General features: G+C 38.9%; 1 long non-coding RNA gene across 1 annotated transcript in view; it reads right to left on the reverse strand.

Moving 5' to 3' along the window:
• Positions 1-14,765, reverse strand: part of LOC143259907 (uncharacterized) — a 241,420-nt gene that overhangs the window by 225,485 nt on the left and 1,170 nt on the right. The gene's annotated exons all lie outside the window — the stretch shown is intronic.

Below are 14,765 nucleotides of genomic sequence, written 5' to 3' on the forward strand. Positions count from 1 at the left end.
ATTTAACGAGAGACGTGAAAATTATTTTAGGAAGTAAGGAATATTTTTTCGTACGTGTCGGAACGTTTAAACAAAGCGGCGGCTTTTTACCGCGCGCGGAGTTTACGCTTCGCGGTGTTCGCCGGTGTCGCGTGGTAACGCTCCTTTTGCAAAGTTCGCAGCAGTATGCCGCGCGCGTGTTTCATGAATAAATATCTCGCAATTATTAACCCATCGGTGGCGCCGACGTGTCCACATTCAGAATCCGGTGAGAAATTGTAGCAAAAGCACAAACGTTATTTTTAGTCAGATTGGAGTACAGCGGAACGGACATTTTTTCTTTTTCTTTCGGAACGGAATTTTTGACACTTGTGGACATCGCTGCTGAAGGTGGAGTCTATATAATTGTTCTCCACTAGGTATTTTTCTTGATGCCTATCTTGTAAACGAATCTAGCGAACTGTTCTGTTTTTGAAATATCGTTTCTGCGAATCAACTGCGACAAAGGAAAGACTCTTATATGAATAAAAAGATGTATGGAAGATCCTTGAAAACGTATACGTGAGAAATAAATCGATAAACTGTGAAGAAGAAATATTTCATATTCTGTCCTTTTTATTTGAATCGATCATTTTCCGCATGAATTCCTGTACGAATAATATGGCGGATAAAATATATTTATTATTATATATATAAAAAATAAAAATATATGTTATATATGTATATTATACATATAAATAAAATATATATATTATTATGTATCATATATTATATAATATTAAAATAATATAATATGTATTTGTATAATATACTATATATAATATTAAAATAATATAATATGTATATGTATAATATGTTAAATAATATTAAAATAATATAATATAAATGTGTGTAATATATTATATAATATTAAAATAATATAATATAAATGTGTATAATATATTATATAACATTAAAATAATATAATATGTATATGTATAATATACTATATATAATATTAAAATAATATAATATGTATATATATAATATACTATCTATAATATTAAAATAATATAATATGCATATGTATAATATATTATATAATATTAAAATATTATAATATGAATATGTATAATAATTATATAATATTAAAATAATATAATATGTATATGTATAATAATAATCTGAATATGTATAATTCGGTTATATTTTTGCCTAGATCTTCTATTCGATTGGATATTTATTTGACAGTGACGACGAGAATTTTATTCGTTAGCCTTCATCTCCCGTTCGCCGTCCGAATAAAATTTTGCCCAGCTCCGGTTCGCTGCAGCATTTTCATGCCGCGGCAAATTCCAAAGACGTAAATTTCGAACACGTTGTTCCCCACGTCATCGCGCGCGCGCGCATAGAGTCTCGAGCAGCACGGCGGATCCAACTTTGAAGGGTCATTCGCCGGGAATTCTTTCGCAACAAGCACGCCTGACCATCGCACGGAACGAGCGGCAAGAATTTTCGTAGCGGAGACGCGAATAATGTAGGAAACAGAGACCCCCCGCAGATACTTCCGCGGAAAAAGGGAAACGCCTTTCCTCGCCGAATTTCCGAGGCGCAACGGCATCGTAGCTCGTTCTCGCATGTTAGAGAAGCAGCCGGCGCGGAGCGGCGCGGCGCCGCGTTTCGTTCCAGAGCCGAAAGTGAAATCCTACGTAACGCCGATTACCGTCGGGGAAACACTTATCCGCGCGCAGGATGCCCAGGATCCCTAAAGAGCGCTACAAAGAAAATTTTATGGACACGCGTCGTCGTTCTCTCGAGAGCTTCCGGGCAAATAGAACGCCGTTTCGCCGGCGAAGGGAACCGCGAGATTATTCTCATCCGATAAATGGGAAGCGCTCCTCGTCGACGAACGTGTGCGTACTCCTGCCGGCTCTCTATTTATCCGGAAGTTCCCCTGTAACTTCGTCCGCTTGTCCTACGAAATGTATCGTTATGTTGCGCGATGCGCTTGTCGCGGGTGAAGTGACTCGTGCGTGGCGATAAGAGAAATTAGAAGGCAGCTTTGCCGAGTCTTTTGAGATACTTATGTGGTATACATTTTTTTTATTTTTGTTGCAACTCGAATGACCGAATTCACTTTAGTGGCATAGACAGTCGTGTGTAAGACACGTATGCATGTAAATTGTTATCTTAATTTGTTAATGCATCTGATAAAATTTGTGAAATTAGAATGAATTTTTGGTTGATTTTTCCCATGTTACATGTATAGTTATTATTGTATTATTATTTATGTTACATATTAGCGGGTAAATGGGTCGAAACTGTATTCTAATTTTACAAATTCCTTCAAATGCGTCAATAATTTAAGATAACGAGTTATAGTTACACGTGCCTTATACGCGACTGTCTAATTCCATAAAGTAAATTCGGTCTCATACGAGCAGCAATGAAAAACATACTTACTATAAAGAAATTATAAAAAATCGTGTAAAATAGAGATATAAAACAACATCGAGATCATAAATAAAAGAATGATTTCTAAAATGTCAAACTTCTTGAAACATATTGTCAAACAATAGAGGTATTAAATTAGTAATAAAAATTAATAAAAGAATTTATTTTTATAACTTTTCGACTGAACTTTATAAGCCGTTCGAGTACTTATGTTGCAGGAAAATTCGATGTTCCTTTATATTTTTTTAATTATATAGATAACGTTTTATATTAGACCGAAAGTTTCTTGCATTTTGACATTATATACTCTACTTTAACATACCCGGTAAGTATTTTTTCCCTTCAATGTATATTTATTTAAATACATGGCGTAGAAGTTGAATTTATACCAATGTTCGAATACTTTTGTTACACACTGTACGTACGTCATGTAAAGGAGATATAACACGGAATTTCTCATTCCGAAGTCACGCTGTATTTGTAGTTGTAACGCTGAGTTCGGAATTCATATTACAAGCTAATTGAAACCTGGTTGTAATATTATATTATTAATTCTTTTATATTCCGTATTACTAATATACAGGGTGTCGCAAAAATGTCCCGCAAATGGGTAGTTCCTGGGGTCATTTGAAGTAACTTTTTCCTTAGCAAAAATGCAATCCGCGGCTTTGTTTGCAACGGCTTCTGCAAACAATTTAACAATAATAATTTGATTTCTTGGGCAATATTGTAGCGCATATCACAGTCATTTTTACGCAGAAGTTATTGTAACTGAAAAAGAACATGAAGAATTGAACGAGTTTTAACGCTTAGACAAAGAATGACATTTCTTCATTAGAAAAAGTCGACTTTATACTATTTTAAGATTATGTGCTGTAAATAAAAATTAATATCAATATTGTCGATATAGTATTTTATGTATAATAATAACAACAACGAATCAAATGTACTTTATTCAAAATTGATCAGTCAATTACTCCTTGTGCAAAAAATATAGTTTTTATTTTAAGTTTTAAGTTTTAATAGCAGTCTTAATACCAGACATGTCGACAAATAACTTCGTAAAACTTTACCAAAAATAGCATCGATTTGATAAAACTGCAACGCTCTAAAACCGCACGTACATGTTTATATAATTCTCTGTAATTCTTTCTTTCTAATAACTTTGTAAAACTTCATCAAAAATAGTATCGATTTGATAAAACTGCAAAGCTCTAAAACCGTACGTACATGTTTATATAATTCTCTGTAATTCTTTCTTTCCAATAACTTTGTAAAACTTGATCAAAAATAGTATCGATTTAATAAAACTGCAAAGCTCTAAAACCGCACGTACATGTTTATATAATTCTCTGTAATTCTTTCTTTCTAATAACTTTGTAAAACTTTATCAAAAATAGTATCGATTTGATAAAACTGCAACACCCTAAAGCCGTACGTACATGCTTATATAATTCCCTTAAAAACTGCCGAGAAACCGAGAAAGACGGAGGAAAAACAACCCGTCCGCTAAGTGTTAATTGGCAACGCGACGGGTCGTCGGGAAGCGGTGTCCGCGCCGCGCATCCAAAAAATAGCTTCTTTGACGAAAGCGGGCGTATTCATTGGCCGTGTTCTAATTTCGCGAGAAAGATGGTGCCCGGAAGCGCGGGACCGGGGCGACGACCGCGAAGTAAAGGAACAGCGGCGCAAAAAGCCGTGGAAATAGAAAGGAGAGGATTCTCGAGGTGGCCCGGAACCGTCGCGTTTTCGTAATTCAACTACTTCCGGCCAATTATAAAAATCGCTGACTAGCGCGTGCTTGTTAGTCGTCGTCAGAAGACGGAAAGGCGCGCCGGTGGCCATCGGCATCCTCCTTCTCGGTAATTCTCGTTCGCCGGTCCTACACCGTCCGCTTTCGGATCGTCACTTTTCCCTACCCTTCTCCGCGCTCTTCGCTTTCTGTTCCTCCTATCACCGTCTGACTGGCCCCCTCCCCCCCTCTTCCATCAAATTTCCGCTCGCGACCTGCTATCTTCCTCCCATTCAGCGCCGAGTCCAGTCCATTCGAGCGTCCTGCAAATCGCTCCGAAAGGAGCCATTCGCCGGGATATTATCGTAGCCGTGAATGGTTAATCTTCGCTCGCGGAGATCGTTCGAGCGGAAAGATTCATTGTGGCTTGGATTGGGGAACACGTGCACGTTTATGGAAAAGAATCACGACCCGGAGCACCGTCAATTACCGAGCGAGTAGCCTGGCGCTTGCGTTTTCCTTCGCCAACAGGAGAAGATCACCTTCGATTCGCTCTTTCATCGAATGAATTTCGCACGAACTACGATCCAGCTACGATTTCCATACCTAGATCGCTGCTTTTCGCTTAGAGTACTGTCGCGAAGTATTTCTCTACTCTATCTGCGTTATAGTTGCTAGTGTATACAGAGTGTCCCAAAATTATTAATTATTGTATAATTATTGTACGAGCAGGAAATGAGGGGTTCCTGACGTCATTTGAAGAAACTTTTTCCTTAGCGAAAATTCAATCCGCGGCTTCGTTTACGAGTTATTAAGGAAATACCGTGACCAATGAGAGGCGAGATCGGTCCGAAGGGGCTTCGTCCACTCATTGGCTCGGCCGCCTCGCGCCGGCTGATCTCGCCTCTCATTGGTCACTGTTTTTCGTTAATAACTCGTAAACGAAGCCGCGGATTGCATTTTCGCTAAGGAAAAAGTTTCTTCAAAAAAACTCCTCGTTTCTCGTTTGTACAATAATGTTGAGACACCCTGTAGATGAAGCGAATCTTAGAGTGTTATTACTCTTAGAACTGTCGTGTTAGATGCAGTTAAAAGTGACTTGTTGAAAATTTATGAATTTTGTGCGAATTTATTGTATATAACATATTAGATTAATCTTTTTATGGATATCTAACCAGTTGAAGTAACAACCTTTTCTTAGGTACAATGATCTGTGAATAATGGTGGCTTACTATAAGAAAGTCAATTATAAAATATTTCTTCAGTGTGTGAATATGATTACGTCACAAACCCATTTCTTGGCTTTGAGAAACCAATTTCTCTAAAAAGATTAAAAATTTACAACATGGTGATGCTACGAAAAATATGTCATGTTTCTGCAAACAATTTAACAATATTAATTATATTACTTAGGCAATATTGTAACGCATATCATAGTCATTTTTACGCGGGACTTATTGTAACTTGAAAAGCACATGAAGAATTAAATGAATTTTAACGCTTTGACAAAGAATGACATTTTTTCGTTAAAAAAAAAATTGACTTTATATTATTTTAAGATTAAGTATTCTAAATAAAAATTAATATTAATATCGTTGATACAATATTTTATGCATAATAACAAGGAATCGAATGAACACATTATTCAAGATTGATCAGTCAATTACTTCTTGTATGAAGTTTATTTCAAGTTTTCGAGCGACTTAATTATTTTTGCGAATTTGGCTGGAAAATTTTAAAAGCAAATTTATGAAAAGTGCTCTCGATTTTTAGAAAAAAATTTAAACCTTCATACGAGAATCTTTTGACAATTATTCGACAGTAAGCACTTGATAATAATTTATGGCAATCTAATTTATGGTTTTCACTCGTGTAATTTCCACTGCGACTGACCGGCTTCTACGTTCTCACAGAAGCAGAAAGACTTTATTCGCTCAATGTTGAAACGTATCTTCCGACTGGACCAATAATCTCGGCGTCAGCCATTTACAACATCAATTCGGTACCTCGTGCGAAGTATTTATGCACAATGCTGTTGTATCAACGAAACATTTGTATCCGCACAGAGATCTGCTTTTTCACGCGGCGCATACCATGAAATTACGTCATGAATCAAGAAAGGATAAATTGTGACCCAGTTCGCGTACTGTATTTTTGCTTGTATCGCGAAATAATTTGCGAAATATTTTTCTACAACAAAAGCACGTTTCTACCGGTGAAGCCAATTGTTACTGAATATTAATAACTTGCAGCGAACGCAATATAATAAAAACGAAATGCTTTCATTCGGGCAACGTACAAATATACATATATATATTATATATATATATATATATATATATATATATATATATATATATATATATATATATATATCGGTCGGTCGGTCGGTTTATCGTGGGAGAACAAACGGGCTCGCGAACGCGAATGCTCGCGCGAGCGAATTACCAGTGCATTATGAGAGAAGTGGGACGCCGCCGTAAGGATTTTAATATTGTGCCGGAATAATTGTGCGACTCGGGGCTAAGAAATTAACTTCTATTGTGAGACCTATTGAACGGACTACTAGGCACGACCGTAAAACGTCCGAATTTAATTGCTGCCTCCCTCGTTGACACCTTATTGGGGCCGGTTGGGGGGGGGGGGGTGCAGGACGAGGCGAGAGAAGAATTTCAATGGAAAATTATAGTAAATATAAGGCCTTGGGGAGCGGAATAATCTCTTTTCGCGCGGGCGCGGGCGGGAAGAAGAAAAGGAGAAAGAGAAAACGAGGAAAGTTTGTTACGAAACTTCAAATCCCGGCGATACATAATTCCGACAAGCGGGGAGAACGCTGCTTGTTTTCCTGGCCTCGCGAATGTAATTCCGTTCGCGGCTGGAAATGAAAGCGCGTCGATTCGATTACGTCTGCCGGAAGAACCTTCTGCCGCAAACAGTGCATGAATTTTTTCAAAAATTGCAGGAACGCCTGTTCGCGCCCCTGTGCTCTGGAAGTAACGCGTTCGACTGAACGGACCTAACCCCTGTCCCCCTCTTGCCGGTCCACCCGCCCCCGCAACGGCACGGTGTTAACATACACGAAATTCGTGCAGCGAGACTCGCGGAAGTCGCGCCGAAATTTGTCCCATTTACGTAACAGCGCAAACAAGATTTTTCCGAAACGATATCCTTCGGCCGCCCGTTTCGGCGTTTCTGCTCTGCTCTGTGCAGGAATAATTATAACCGACCTAGCACGGTTTCATCGGCTTCGTTTCCCCTGCCATGCCGATATACGCGTTCCCCGCCGGAACAAAAGACTTCGAGTCGCTTCGCCTGCTCGATCCTCGACAAGCTACCACACCGCCGGCAACAACTCTCCTTGAAATCGAAACGTGTCGAGTCCTGCGGTGTTTCCGGTCCGACCGCCTCGCGATCGTGTTACACGTCGGACGAAACTTCATTACATTCCTCAAACCAGCCGTCTACCGGGCAACTTCGCCCGATGATTCGGTGACGGGTCGAGGAATACTCTAGCACACTTGGCAAGTACTGAATTTCAATTGCTTTCCATTGTGTTAATAGCGTCGCCTTCTCGTTCCGCTAATTGAATTGATCATCACGCGATGTGCCGAATATCGAGTCACGAAGTTGCTGTAAAGTCGAAGAAATTTATAGGGAAGAAATGATTGAGCTTGCTTACTGTCAAGGAGAGTGCTTGGTCTTACGGTCATCGTTTTAGTTCAAATGCAGGGTGTGAATTCAGTTTCCCCGTTGACAAAGCTGTACGATTACATGGGACACTGTGCAATAATTTTTTAGATTTTTGAAACCGAAGGTTCATCTTTGCCTAAATATTCAATTCTGTTCGGAGCGATTACTATGTAATCGTTTAGTGTAGCGACGAAGGATTAGTAATAAATCGAAATCAAGCTATCTCTAGATTTTGGCAGATATGATAGACGCAATAGTTGGCATAAAAATGTAAATATACGTTGTGCCGAATATCGAGTCACGAAGTTGCTGTAAAATCGGAGAAATTTATAGGGAAGAAATGATTGAACTTGCTTGCTGATAAGGAGAGTGCCAGGTCTTTGGGCCACCGATTTAGTTTAAATGCAGGGTGTATAATTTTGTAGATTTTTGAAATCGAAGGTTCATCGTTGCTTAAATTCAATTCTGTTCGGAGCGATTACTATGTAATCGTTTAGTGTCGCGGCGAAGGATTAGTAATAAATCGAAATCAAGCTATCTCTAGATTTTTGCAGATGTGATAGACGCAATAGTTGGCATAAAAATGTAAATATACGTTGTGCCGAATATCGAGTCACGAAGTTGCTGTAAAATCGGAGAAATTTATAGGGAAGAAATGATTGAACTTGCTTGCTGATAAGGAGAGTGCTAGGTCTTTGGGGCACCGATTTAGTTCAAATGCAGGCTGTGAATTCAGTTTCCCCGTTGACGAAGCTGTACGATTACATGGGACACTGTTCAATAATTTTTTAGATTTTTGAAACCGAAGGTTCATCTTTGCCTAAATATTCAATTCTGTTCGGAGCGATTACTATGTAATCGTTTAGTGTAGCGGCGAAGGATTAGTAATAAATCGAAATCAAGCTATCTCCAGATTTTGGCAGATGTGATAAACGCAATCGTTGGCATAAAAATGTAAATATACCACCGCTTAGATAGCGAATTCGTTAGAGAATTTTCCGTAAAACATAATTGCAAATTGATCTCGAAGGTGAATTTCGATATTGCTAAAATTTCAATAATCTCTCGTGCGATGTAACGCCGATTAATTTCAATTAAACTGAATATTTCATGAAAATGTTAGTTATTAAAATATTTATCATCGTTTATCACCATTGTTTCATTCCCAGTGTCATCATCGTTCATATCAGAAAACTTTGTTGCCGTTTCCAAAGCGTTGCTAAATCGATGAATATAAAAAAAGTACGACCATAGAAAAATGTATTTTGTCGATACAACCATATATGATCGAGGAAAGATGAATATTTGGAAAATAGAACAGTTCCTTAGTCATTGTGTTAGATTAAATCTTTTTGTAAATTGTATAATACAATAGTTACATGTGAAACGAATTTGGATGATAGAGAATTCAGATATTACTTGTTCCAGTAATTTTTTAATCGAGGTTATATTATAACACCAAAAAAGATTACAGGGTGTCCCAAAAATGTCTCGTAATCCGGAAATGGCGGGTTCCTCAGATCATTTGAAGCAGCTTCTTCCTTTACAAAAATATTCTTCGAGGCACCGTTAATGAGTTATTAATGAAAACCAGTGATTAGTTGTTCTAATCATCTGCAACTCTATAACTCAACTGTATAAAAGAGAATTGAAGAGAAAAACTTCGGTTACAAAGAGCAATATATTGCGCCCAATATATGATATAAGAGCAATATATACATGGAGCAACATATTTCCGCAACAAAATGAATCTGTACTTTAAAAATGCAACTAACAATTAACTCAGAAATTACACAGATCCATCGAGAGCGAAGTTATTCCATGAACCCTTTACATGCAAAGCTATGGAACCTCCATAACAGAAGTGTTTCCGTCGATGAAAAACATTTTCATTCTGCACGATCATATTCACCCCATTTATGCAAAATCAAGTGCATTTTATCGTATCGCAGATAACTCAGCAACCGCTAAATTCGTAAATTTACCAAACACTTAAAAAATGAAATCACGCGAAAACCTTGTTTAAACGAATGTTACGGCAATTTTTAACGCCGCCTCCTCGACGAGCAAAGTCGATGCTTGACTCGGGTCGTACCCGACCCGAACAACAACATCGGAGGCCAATTTCGCGGAGAGCTACTCAACGCGGCTAGAATGATTGAACGTCGCGACACAGTTTCTTCTATTCTACGAAGAATCGCTCAAGCCGGGTATTTAACGAACCGCCATTGAACCGCGCTGCTCATCGCGCATATTATCCGTGTCACGGATCACGCGGACGCGTATTCTTCGCCGCCGTTATGCACGCGCCTCGATTCTCCCCGTTCTCGCCGGTCCATCCATTTCCTAGTGGGATTGGGAATACTCGTCGTCGACGGTGGCAACGTCAGGGACCGAGAATTCAATACAGTCGTTCACTTTCAATCTGTTCGCCGGGATTCTCTGCCGAGCCTTGACTACCTAAATGGCGCTCTGTGTCGTCGGATCCCTGCCGACGCCTGTTATCCTCGATGGTGAACGATGATCCTCTTTTAATCCGCGGGAGTGGTTTAAATAATATCCGAGACACTCTGTCCGTGCAGCCCGACGACGCACCGCGTCGAAATAATGGTAGCGGACCTACCTGGCCGAGGTGGCATTGTCGGCCAGGGAATCTGTCGTTTCGATCGCCTCGCCGGGGCGAACGTCCGAGGAACGAGCGTCGTTGTTCTGGTCGGTCGGTCGAACGTAAAAACCGCTTCGACTGCCGAGATTGCGGTCCGACGAAGATGAATCGCACCGTGAAAGTCGCGGAGGGCGAACGTTCGGGAGGCGCGCGGGATGGGAGGAGTTCCGAACAGAAGTAAGGAATTGAGTGGATGGTCCTGAATCCGACTTCGAACGCGCTCTTTATATGGACTGTCACTTAGTCGCTAACTACGTGGGAGCCGGCGAACCGGTTTTCCAACCATAAATCAGACCATTAACCCGTGAAAAACGGGCTGCGCGCTTCCTTTGACCTGCGATTTTTTTTCTCAAGGATCACTGTGATTATGCGGATCTCATTGTGTCGGGACGGCAGCATTGTACACACACGATCATAGAAAGCGAACGCTTGTCGTTGTGGTCGTTCGCGTATCCGATGTGGCGCGTGATTTTCTTAATGATAAATGCAGAGGGAACTTTTTTGAGAACGGTCGTGTGCATCGTTTTTCAGCATTAACCGAGGAATTTCGTTGTTACGGGCTTGTGAACTGATGCGCGTAGAAAATCGAGCACGCGTTTCGGGATAATATGTATAATAAAAATATTGATATATATAAATATTAAATGTATAATTGCAATATTACGTCTCTTATACATGCGGAGATGTATAATAAAAAACTTGTTTCTGGTGTCGTTGCACAGGTATAGGTTTTCAGCTGTGTGACGATATGGAAGAAATGAAAATGTCTCGAATTAAGTGATTACTTTCTAAAGTGGTTTGTCAAGGTTTCCATCGAAAAAGTTGCTATCACGCAAAATAAGGAATTATCGTGTATTATAATAGAATATTAAACACTACTTTTGTAAATGTTATACAAAATTTATCCTATCTTGTGAACAGTTGCTCTACAAATTAAACAATCCACCATAGTAAATTCTCCCCAATTTTCCTTCAGCTCGTAAACGAAAATGAACAATTCCGGAAGAGGAGATACGATTATAGTTATGCATGGTGTCCCAAAATTATGGCCTTTCCAGGAAATAAGAGGTTCGTGAGGTCATTTGAAGTAACTTTTTCCTTAGCGAAAATGCAATCCGCGATTTCGTTTACAAGATATTAACGAAAAACGCCGACCAATGAGAGGCTCGAGCTCGGCTGGCGCGAGGCGGCCGAGCCAATCAGCAGAACTAGGGTTCCACCGCTCGTTGGCTCGGCCGCCTTGCGCCAGCCGATCTCGCCTCTCATTGGTCAATGTTTTTCGATAATAGCTCGTAAACGATGCCTCGGAGAAAATTTTTGTAAAGGAAAAACTTACTTCGAATGATCTCAGGAATGCCTCATTTCCCGGAAGTACCATAATTTTGGGACACCCTGTATACTATGTATAAATGAATACCACGAATCCGTTCAACTTTGTAGTGCATTCGACTAGCGTATTGAAAAAGTTATAAAGCTGTTCATTAAAATTCAGCGAAGACGTTACTTAAAAGCATCGGAATAATAAAATCGAATCAAATGTTCATAATCTCTTCTACTACCTTATAAAAATATGCTGAAGCACTCGTATGCGATGAATCATTTAAACGGACTGTAGGAAAAGTTAGCAAACTGTTTGAGCGATTCAACAGATTTTGGGAGGGAAACGATGTATGAGAAATGCAGGAGGCTTTTTGGAGCTTGGAACGGAAAGTGCAGAACTTTCCCGACAAGCCGATTTAACATTGTGCTTCGCGGAAGTAATCGAAGTTGCGCGTCATTTAGGAGCGTGCATCAATCATGTACCACCAGCATGCAAATCCGTGTCGTGGTAGGGGGTGAAAAATAATAACCGCGAGAATCCCCGACGCGACATTTCGCGGGCCCGTCCTCAATCCATTTCACCCAGCCCTTAACGAGCGTGTAATTGCTTTTTAAAATTGATTAAAAAGCGATCGGTCTTGCCTGGCTGACGTGCGGATTGACGGGAAACAACCCAGGCTACCTGGCCCTGCCTCAAAGTGTCCAGGGGCGCATATTGTAACCATATTACCAGACGTAATTACGTCTTTGATCTTGTTTCCTTGTGACCGTCGAATACGTGTAGCGACTTTCACCGACAGACGGAACTGCATGAAAAACGGAAAGATATTTTCTGAAATTGGTCGGAACTGTTCGGAATGCTGCGAGATGTATGAAGGATTAGTTTACCGGATGGTGAATAATATAGAGTAATAAATAAAGTAGAAGAATGTAGACTAACAAATAAAGTAGGATAAAGTAGAATAATAAATAAAGTAGAAGAAAGTAGAATAATAAATAAAGTAGAAGAAAGTAGAATAATAAATAAAGTAGGATAAAGTAGAATAATAAATAAAGTAGAAAAAAGTAGAATAATAAATAAAGTAGGATAAAGTAGAATAATAAATAAAGTAGAAAATATATAAATAGAGATAATAAAAAATATATAAATGAATAATGTAGACAATAACACGTTTTATAATTGGTTTGAACTATTTGGGATTTTACACTTTTTAGCGTTTCATTATCTGGACTTGAGTAAAAAAACTCGAAAAATACCATATGTAACGTCTCGCATTGTTACTTAATTCTAATCAGTTTCAGTGATTGAAAATATGTTAAAAATATCCATCAAGAGAGATAAGACCTTTTTTTTTATTCATTATACAAAATACAAAAGTCGAAAAGTCGAGAATAACTACGATTTTCAACATTTTTAAGCATTCGCAGCTTGCAACAATGTTTTAATTGTAACCTTGACATTAAAAATGTCGCAAATGACTCACATGTTTCATAAACAATGGGAAAGTCTAAAAAATATTAAAAATCATTCTTTCATAGTAGATGAAAGATGGAGGTTTCGATGAAACGGTATTTTAATTATGAAATATTTTAATTCTCATAGTCCGATTAAAAAAGAAATATTCTTATACGGTTCAAATAAATCCACCAGTCTTTTCAAAATATTATAACAGCATTGAAAATTTGAAGCTTCATTTTTTAAAGAATTCATTAATCGTTTATCTTACCAACAATCAAAAGAATCGATGACTTTTAATATAATCGTATTTTAAGGGAAACGCACTGACTAAGAATCGGTATATTATGTAAACAAATAATATACGAATGAATAATATAATATAATAATAATATTATAATAATGTAATAATAATAATAATAATAATAATAATAATAATAATAATAATAATATAATAATAATGTAATAATAATAATAATAATATAATAATAATAAGTAATATATAAACAATATATATAAAATATATGTATTGCTGAATATTTTCACCACGCTACGAACGCGCGTTCAATCACGAATATTTGACCAGCCGGCAAACAAAATAAATACTACGTCTCCGTCGACCGAAACCTTTTAATTTCGACGTCGTGCACGGAAATTCGTATAAAACGTCGAAATGTACCCATCCCTGCTGTGCAGTTGCCGCGCAAACACGTCGGCGGAACTTGAAAATTGACGCGTTTGCAGCCGAATGCGTCTGGCCATGGATTAATAATTGTTACGTACCGAAACCCATTATGCCGGCGCCAGTCAATAAGTAGTGTTGTTCCCGGGCCGCTTTCGCGCGGCTAGAACAACGCCGCACTTGTTTAGCACGACGTTTATTTAACAACCAAGGCAAGCCCACGCAATGCCTCGCCGCTGTTTAGGCGCGCACGCCGAGCGTATTTAATTAGCGGCGGTCGTTGGCGTCGCTCCCCGTCGCGCCGGCTGTTTGCATTCAATTTTCCGGTTCCGATACCGGGAAGCGGGTTTTCTTTCGCGCGGCTGTTTGTTTCGCGCAACTAAATGTCAACAAAGGCCGTTTATCCGACTCTTGGTGGCACGTCAATCGAACACGCGGCGCGGCGCGCCGCCACGCGTCCTGTGTCCGCCGCGTTCCACTTGTTACCCTGCGGATCCGCCGACTTGCTCCGACGCGTATGATATTTCTCGCGTATCAACAGCCGGATCGCGATCATCGCGCATCGGGTGTAAAGCAAGACTACCCTTAACACATTGCGGACGGGGCTCTGCGCGTTCAACACGCCCTCAAAGACCGCACATTTTCGAACGCTCCAAAAACATGCTTGGCAAGTAACAGGAAGCGGATACGCACATTTCTAATTTGCATTTAGTATTCTTAAATAATACTATATATACATAGTTTATATATCTGTTTATTATATAAGATTTTTTACATTTTAACTATTATTTATTATACAAATTTGAAT

The sequence above is a fragment of the Megalopta genalis genome, chromosome 8 (assembly GCF_051020955.1).
Source record: "Megalopta genalis isolate 19385.01 chromosome 8, iyMegGena1_principal, whole genome shotgun sequence".
Taxonomy (NCBI): Eukaryota; Metazoa; Arthropoda; class Insecta; order Hymenoptera; family Halictidae; genus Megalopta; species Megalopta genalis.